The 8968-nt window shown below is 54.0% G+C and overlaps 1 long non-coding RNA gene across 1 annotated transcript; it reads left to right on the top strand.

Moving 5' to 3' along the window:
* The first annotated feature begins 1536 nt into the window (after positions 1–1536).
* LOC139828198 (uncharacterized) lies at positions 1537–3681 on the top strand. Its single transcript, XR_011739564.1, has 3 exons — positions 1537–2317; positions 2629–3415; positions 3598–3681. It is a non-coding gene; the product is annotated as an uncharacterized lncRNA (long non-coding RNA).
* Positions 3682–8968: the final 5287 nt, after the last annotated feature.

The raw sequence follows: 8968 nt of genomic DNA, 5'->3' as shown, positions 1-8968 counted from the left end.
GCGCTCGGATGTGTGAAGAAGACTCCCCCAAAAAAGTGCAAGAGGAAGGCCAGGGGGAGAGCAATCCAGCAGATCAGGAAGTCTCAATAAATGCGGTAAGAGGATGGCGGGTGGGAGCCCCCCAGTGGTCCAAGAGATCCCAAGAAATCCAGCAAGAGGACGGCAAGGGGGAGCGCTCCAGCAGATCAGGAAATCTCGATAAATGCGGTTAGAGGATGGTGGGTGGGAGCCCCACAGTTGTTTAAGGCATCCCAAGAAATCCAGCAAAAGGACGGCGAGGGGGAGCGCTCTGGCAGATCAGGACGTCTCAATAAATGCGGTAAGAGGATGGCGGGTGGGAGCCCCCCAGTGGTTCAAAATGTCCCAAGATATCCAGGAAGAGAACTGTGAGGGGGAGCGCTCTGGCAGGACAAGCGATGTCAACAAATCCAGCAAGACAATGGTGGAGAACGCTCCGGTGAGTCACAAGACTCCACCAAAAAAGGCAAGAGAATGGTTAGAGGATGGTAACAGGCAGCTTTGAGAGCACTCTGGTGGATCAAGAAGCACCCAGGAAAAGGGGAAGAGGATGGTGGGGGGAAACGGCCTGGTTGATCACAAGACTCCCCCAAAAACCACAAGAGGGTGGCAGGGGGAACGCCCTAAGGGGTCAAGAGGTTCCAAGAAATGCAGCAGCAGGACGGCGAGGGGGAGCGCTCCAGCAGGCTGAGATTGTACTAAAGAAAGGCAAAAGGACAGCAGGAGGAGAGACCCAGTGGGTCAAGAGGTCCCAAGAAATCCAGTAAGAGGACAACAGGGAGCAGTGCTCTGGCAGGCCAAAATCTCAGTGAAGAAAGGCAAGAGGACAGCAGGGGGGAGTGCTCCAGTTCTTCAAGTGACTTCCCAGGTAGAAGGCAGAAGGACGGTGGGGTAGCGCTGGGACAGGTCAAGAATTCTCAATCTGGCAATAGGACAGCAGGGAGGAGCATCCAGCGGGACAGGAGCGCCCTGAAAATAGGCAAGACAAGGGTGAGTGAGAGCACTCCGAGATGTCAAGAAGTGTCAAAAAATCTGGTAAAGGATGGCAGGGGGGAGTGCTGTGGATATTCAAGAGACTCCCCAGTAAAAGGCAAGAGGACGGCGCGGGGAAGTGCTCCAGCACGTCAAGATCGCACTGAAGAAAGGCAAGGTCACAGTGGGGGGGAGCATTCCCGTTGTTCCAATGGTTCAAAAGGTCCCAAGAAATCCAACAAGAGAACTGCGAGGGGGAGCGCTCTGGCAAGTCAAGCGGTGTCAATAACCCCAGCAAGGCAACGGCGGAGAGCGCTCTGGTGAGTCACGAGACTCCCCTACAAAGGACGAGAGGATGGTGGAGGGGAGCCCACCGGTGGTTCAAGGAGCACTCAGGAAAAGGGGAGGAGGCTGACGAGGGGCAGGCCTCTGGCGGGCCAAGATCGCTGAGGGAAGGTGCGGGGGAGCTTGCTGGTGGCTCAAGAGACCTCTAGAAAAAGGTAAGAGGGCGGCGGGGGGTGGGAGGGCGCCTCAGCTGGTGAAGAGGAACCCCGAAAACAAGGCAAGAGAATGTTGGTGGGGGGAGCGCTCTGGCGGTTCCAGAGGCTCCCCGAGATCCGCTCAGACGGCAGCGGGTAACGCGGCAGCTCAGCGTCAATCAAAGAAGAACAGGAAGGCGGTTGACCTGCAATTCCAGAGCGAGGAGGAAGACTGGCAACCCGAACGAGGAGCAGCAGAACTTGGCATGGCCTCTGAAATCCTCCTTTAATCTGGGCTCAGGTAAGCTGGAAGCAGGGGACATAGGCTGGGGTTTGGGAGGTGGGCAGGTGAGAAATGATCCGCATTTTTGATCTCCTGAGTGCCTGAAGCGCCTGGGAGTTCATTTGGAGTCGTTGGCTTACTTGATTTTACACTGACTTTTGCATTATATTTTAATGACGTAGAATTTTCCGTTTTGACATCGAAACCTAAACTTCTTTGGAAATTCATCCTCTGTCCCTTCAGTCTCAGCTCGTGGCACTTCCACTGTCTCGTGGCCCGCGTTTCAATGTACATTAGATCGCTTCCTGGGCCTTGGATTTTAAGTAATGGTCCGTCACAAGTTTGTTTTTCTTGTCCTTAACGGGCAGCTTTGAGAGCTCTCTAAGGAAAAGTGATATCTTTTTACCTTGTTACTGCTCTTTCCATGTTACGAGCAGCCACCCTCTTTATGATCAGTCTCATGCTTTTCTTCCTTTCTTGCCCAGGTTCAGAAGACCGGGAATTCCAAGCTTCAAGTTTCCTGTGGAACATTGCGGGAGACCTTGATAACGTGGCAATGAGGGAGGTGATGAAGAGGAACAATACCTGTTCCTTTCCCATTTCAAGACGTTATTTTTTACCTTCCTGGTAGCTGTGAGATGATTTGCAATCTTGCGCTAGCATCTGCCTGAAAGAGAACACGGACCCTTTGGGTGCCTCCTCAAGAAATACTTGCTCTATGGTTCTGGCGATGTCCAGGCTTCAAGGGTGGGGCATAGGGGAGTGTAAATCTTAGGGGGCCTCCCGGGATGTCTGCAGGTTTGGGTGACCCGTGGCTGGGACGGGGACGCCGAGGTTGTCAATCTTGCCCTGAATCTCTCGCTCCCTCTCTTGCAGCACCCGAGACCGAATGGAGGAGCAAGTGTACGGGAAGTTCCTGCGCCACGACACAGATCACATTTATCGCTCTCGCCCTGAGAGACCCGGAGAACCAAACCGTTCCCATCGTGCCTTGAAGCAGCCTCTGCTCACGCACTTCTCCCAGGGAGAAGGCAGAATGGCAGTAGCTCGCCACGTTATACCACAGGGTGCACACTCCGCAGCTTTCAAGCCCAGCTCTGCGTTAGCTCACCCCTGCAATTTTGCACCGCCCACGCAAATTTGAGTTGTCGCTGGTTGTTGCAGCGTTTGGCTTTGGTGAGGACAGCGTGTGTTTGTCAGCAGTTGGTGTAGGGTGGAATCTTGAGGAGAAAGTGATATTTCCGTGCCAGAACTGGTTGGTGTTTGCATGGTATTGTGGTAGTTGTTCCCACAGGTGATCAGTGCTGGAGTGTTATTGCAGGATGAGGGGATTTTGAAGGCTTGTCTGTGAGATGCACTAGAGGCAGCAGTTGCAAACGAAAGGCTGAGGTGTGGAGAGTTTGTCGGTGGGTTTTGGACAGTTGTCAGTTGAAGAGTTGGTTGTTTGCAGGTGAGGTGTAGAGCAGAGGGTGAAGCTGACTTTGCCTGGGCGGCGCAACTGGATGGGTGTGCAGAGCTGAGGAGAGCGGGCTTCTGCGGGTGACCCTAAAGCTGGAGAACCAGCCAGCGGCAGCTCCAGACAGTCCCGCTGCCGAGCTTGGCCGTGTAGGGCCAGTGCCCTGGGGCACAGGGAGTGTGACCCTCCGCAAGCACCAAACAGCAGGTGAGGACTGTGGGGATTTGTACTGAGCTATGATATCTCTAAGGCATGTGCGAGGGGCCGGGGCCAAGGCAAGGTGGGCTCGTTGTGGGGTGTGGGGAGGTGTCAGCCCCCGGACTCAGCCCCTGTCTGATTGTAGTGCCCTTGGGCTGGTGTAGCTCAGTCCTCTGTGTGTTTCTCTTCAGGTGGAGCAGCGTGCAAAGGAAAAGCAAGGAAGGAGAGGAAGGTGGTGAACCTATGAGGAAGAGTGTAGCGAATCTGGCGTGGACTCACGGTAAGGTGCCATGAGAGACATTTATTACAAACTCAGGTTTGCATTTATACTCGCTATGATGCTTGCTCAAGCATTTGCTCTTTAGCTAAGTTAGACATTACATGAGCGATGTAACTGCCATATACGCATTTTTTTCTATAGTAAGCTGTCCCTCTGTCCCTGATGTATCAGTCCTGTATCCTGTATCTTAGTAGTCACAATTTTTCCCCAAGTAGATGAATATTTGCAAGCAGCTTTATCTCCAGTCGTTACCTGTTCATATAATTCTCATTCATCTTTGTGCCATGTCTCCAACTGAAATGTACCAGTTGTAGGAAAGTCTAGCACATGATTAGCAATCCATTCTAATAAACTCACCAATCAGACCCCTGATACATCCTGATTTTGCGTTTGTAGCGCATGTTGAAGGACATCCAGGGTTTGTCTTTGCTTAAGGGATAACTTCCCTCCCATGGTTCCCAATCGCTCACCTTTCGTTGGTGGTGGGCGCGCACTGTCCTGGTTCCCGGTCCTGTTTCCTGGTTCGATTGGGCTTCGCTACCAGAGCGGCTACTGCCTTTATAGGCACGCTGAAAGTCCCTGTTCCAGGGCGCCATTTGTAGCGAATGCGGTACGGACTCTCTTTTAAGGTGCAATGAGAGATGTTTATTACAAATTCAGGCTTGTGTTTATACTCGCTATGATACTTGCTCAAGCATTTGTTGATTAGCTAAGTTAGTCATTACATGAGTGATGTGTTTTGTGTTCCCACCAAAGTCACTGCCATAAACACCTTTTTTGTCTATCACAAGCTGTCCCTCTGTCCTTGATGCATCAATCCTGTATCAACTCCTCTGTCCTTGATGTATCACATAGCATACAGTCCTTTGTTCTTGTATTTTTCCACTAATGCTTGTTCTCATGCTGTTGACTCTTGCAGTTTCTCATGTGCCCGGTCTTCCGCGTACTGACACAGAAGAGCGATCACGAAAGAGGATTGGAGCGCACCTGTGAGTCAAGCAGAGTCAAGAAAGAAGATGACAGTGGTGGACCTGTGAGTCAGGAGGGGACAAAAGAGGAGAAAGGTGATGGAGCTACGAGTCAAGAGTGAGGAGGAAGATGGGCAGCCTGAGCCAGCGAGAAGGAGAATGTATCCTTAAGCACAGGGAACGATCTGTGATTAGTGCGTCCCCCTCCCACCCCTAGAAACCGTGCTCGGGGGTAAAGTGGTAAAATGGGAGCAGGGGCTGTTGGCTGTGTTTTGGGAGGTGGGGGTGGTGAGCAGGGGCTGGGCTCTTGGACTTGGGAGCAGTTAAGGGAGCAGGGTGGTCATCCCTTGGGAGGTGTCTGTCTGCCAGCAGGTAAAGGAGGGGGAAGAGGATCCTGCCGGGGTGAGGGCCTGGCCAGCTCTCCACTCCCAGGGCTCTTGATGCTGGTGTGGTGTGTTGCTGTAAGTGCCAGGGGTGACTGGCAAAGAAAGTCTTTGTGGGGTGCATGCTGGGAAACTGTGCTGCTACGGAGGGGCTGGGTTGGTGGGAAGGCCTGTGCGGGGGGCCGGGGCCAAGGCAAGGTGGCCTTGTGGTGGGGTGTGGGGATGCGTCAGCGACCGGACTCGCCCCCTCGTGTGACTGTACAGGCCTGGGGTGGGTATATTTTTGTTTTCTGTGCATCTCTGTTCGGGTGGAGCAGCTCGCAAAGGTGAAAGCAAGAAAGAAGAGGAAGGTGGTGAACCTACGAGGAAGAGCGATCAAGAAAGAGGATTGGAGTGCATCTGCAAGTCAACAGGGATCAAGAAAGAAGATGACGGTGGTAGACCTGCGAGTCAGGAGGGATCAAGAAAGAAGAGGAGGAAGGTGATGGAGCTGCGAGTCAGGAGTGAGGAGGAAGAAAATGTCCCCCTTGGGACAGGGACCTCCCTGTAATCAGGACTGCGCCCTCCCACCCCTGGAAACTGCTCAGGGGCTCAGACATCCATGGGAAGGTTGTGTCCGACAACACAAGCCAGATCTTCAGCACTGGCTGCTGTTCAGCTGGGACCAGGGGCTGCTGGTGGGGTTTTGGGAGGCGGGGTGGGTGAGTAGAGGCTGGGCTTTTGTACTCATGAGTGGTTGAGAGAGAGGGCTGGACACCTCTTGGGAGGTGTCTTGTCTGTCTGCCATCAGCTAAAGGAGGGGGAAGAGGATCCTGCCGGGGTGAGGGCCTGGCCAGCTCTCCACTCCCAGGGCTCTTGATGCTGATGTGGTGTGTTGCTGTAAGTGCCAGGGGTGACTGGCAAAGAAAGTCTTTGTGGGGTGCATGCTGGGAAACTGTGCTGCTACGGAGGGGCTGGGTTGGTGGGAAGGCCTGTGCGGGGGGCCGGGGCCAAGGCAAGGTGGGCTTGCTGTGGGATGTGGGGATGCGTCAGCGACCGGACTCACCCCCTATGTGACTGTACGGGCTTGGGGTGGGTGTATTTCTGTCTTCAGGGCATTTCGGTTTGGGTGGAGCAGCTCACAAAGGCGAAAGCAAGAAAGGAAAGTAAGGTTGTGAACTTACGAGAAAGAGTGATCAAGAAAGAGGATTTGAGTTCATCCGGGAGTCGAGGGATCAAGAAAGAAGAGGAGGAAGGTGATGGACGTGCACATTGAAAATGAGAGGGAAGATGGGCAACCTGAAGCATGGAGCAAGGGAATGTCTCCTAGAACAAAGGGACCTTTCTGTAATCAGAGATCCCCCCTCCTACCCTACAAACTGAACAAAGAGGACTGCGAGAGGGAGCGCTCTGACAGGACAAGAGGTATCAGTAAATCTGGCAAGAGGACAGTGGGGGAAGCGCTCTGGCGGATCAACAAGTCTCAATATATGTGGCAAGAGGATGATGGGGGAGAGTTCACCAGTGGTTCAAAAGTCACCCAGAAAAAGGGGAAGAGGATGTCAAGGGGGGAGCGCTCTGGTCGATCACAAGACTCTCCTAAAAAACACAACAGGATGGTGGTGGGGGGGAATGTCCTATATGGGACAAGGGGTCCCGAGAAATCCAGCAAGAGGATGGTGGGGGGGAGCACTCCAGCAGACCAAGAATGTACTAAGGAAAGGCAAAAGGACGGCAGGAGGAGAGACCCAGTGGGTCAAGAGGTACCGAGAAATCCAGCAAGAGGACGACAGGGAGGAGCTCTTTAGCAGGCCAAAATCCCACTGAGGAAAGGCAAGAGGACAGCGGGGGAGAGCGCTCCAGTTCTTCAAGTGACTTCCCAGGCAGAAGGCAGGAGCATGGCGGGGCAGGACTGCGGCAGGTCAAGAATTCTCAGTCTGGCAATAGGATGGCGGGGAGGAGCGTTCCAGCGGGAGAAGAGCGCCCTGACTAGAGGCAAGACAAGGGTGAGGGAGAGCACTCGGACGTGTCAAGAAGACTCCCCCAAAAAGTGCAAGAGGAAGGCCGGTGGGGAGAGCAATCCAGCAGATCAGGAAGTCTCAATAAATGCGGTAAGAAGGTGGCAGGTGGGAGCTCCCCAGTGGTTCAAGAGGTCCCAAGATATCCAGCAAGAGAACTGTGAGGGGGAGCGCTCCAACAGGTCAAGCGGTGTCAAGAAATCCAGCAAGACAATGGTGGAAAACGCTCCGGTGAGTCACAAGATTCCCCCAAAAAAAGGCAAGAGAATGGTGCAGGGGAGCACTCTGGTGGATCAAGAAGCACCCAGGAAAAGGGGAAGAAGATGGTGGGGGGGAGCACTCTGGTTGGTCACAAGACTCCCCCAGAAAACACAAGAGGGTGGCAGGGGGAACGCCCTAATGGGTCAAGAGGACCCAAGAAATCCAGCAAGAGGACGGCGAGGGGGAGCGCTCCAGCAGATCAGGAAGTCTCGATAAATGCGGTAAGAGGATGGCGGGTGGGAGCCCCCCCAGTGGTCCAAGAGGTCCCAAGAAATCCAGCAAGAGGACGGCGAGGGGGAGCGCTCTGGCAGATCAGGACGTCTCAATAAATGCGGTAAAAGGATGGTGGGTGGGAGCCCCTCAGTGGTTCACAAGGTTCCAGGAAATCCAGCAAGAGGACGGCGTGGGGGAGCGCTGTGGCAGATGAAGAACCCTCAGTACATTTGGCAAGAGGACGGTGAGGGGGTGCTCTAATGGGTCAAGGTTGCTCTGAAAAAAGCCCAAGAGGGTGGTAAGGAGAAGCTCACCGGTGATTCACGAATCACCCAGAAAAAAGGGAAGAGGACAGTGCGGGGGAGCTCTTCAGTTGTTGAAGAGAATCCCCAGAAAAAGGCAGGAGGATGATGAGGGGGAACACTCTGGCGGGTCAAGAAGTCTCGATAAGTCCGGCAAGAAGACGGTGGGGAGGAGAGCTCGTGTGGGTCAAGAGGTCCCAAGAAACCCAGCAAGAGGACAGCAGGGGCGAGCGCTCCGGCAGATCAGGAAATCTCGATAAATGCAGTTAGAGGATGGTGGGTGTGAGCCCCTCAGTTGTTTAAGACGTCCCAAGAAATCCAGCAAGAGAACTGCGAGGGGGAGCGCTCCGGCAGGTCAAGCGATGTCAAGAAATCCAGCAAGACAATGGTGGAGAACTCTCCGGCGAGTCACAAGACTCTCCCAAAAAAGGCAAAAGAATGGTGCAGGGGAGCACTCTGGTGGATCAAGAAGCACCCAGGAAAAGGGGAAGAGGATGGTGGGGGGAAACGGCCTGGTTGGTCACAAGACTCCCCCAAAAACCACAAGAGGGTGGCAGGGGGAACGCCCTAATGGGTCAAGAAGTCCCAAGAAATCCAGCAAGAGGACGACAGGGAGGAGCTCTTTAGCAGGCCAAAATCCCACTGAGGAGAGGCAAGAGGACAGCGGGGGAGAGCGCTCCAGTTCTTCAAGTGACTTCCCAGGCAGAAGGCAGGAGCATGGCGGGGCAGGACTGCGGCAGGTCAAGAATTCTCAGTCTGGCAATAGGATGGCGGGGAGGAGCGTTCCAGCGGGAGAAGAGCGCCCTGACTAGAGGCAAGACAAGGGTGAGGGAGAGCACTCGGACGTGTCAAGAAGACTCCCCCAAAAAGTGCAAGAGGAAGGCTGGTGGGGAGAGCAATCCAGCAGATCAGGAAGTCTCAATAAATGCGGTAAGAAGGTGGCAGGTGGGAGCTCCCCAGTGGTTCAAGAGGTCCCAAGATATCCAGCAAGAGAACTGTGAGGGAGAGCGCAACAACAGGTCAAGCGGTGTCAAGAAATCCAGCAAGACAATGGTGGAAAACGCTCCGGTGAGTCACAAGATTCCCCCAAAAAAAGGCAAGAGAATGGTGCAGGGGAGCACTCTGGTGGATCAAGAAGCACCCAGGAAAAGGGGAAGA

Source organism: Patagioenas fasciata, chromosome 6, assembly GCF_037038585.1.
Source record: "Patagioenas fasciata isolate bPatFas1 chromosome 6, bPatFas1.hap1, whole genome shotgun sequence".
Taxonomy (NCBI): Eukaryota; Metazoa; Chordata; class Aves; order Columbiformes; family Columbidae; genus Patagioenas; species Patagioenas fasciata.
This window is presented reverse-complemented; position numbering and strand designations above follow the sequence as displayed.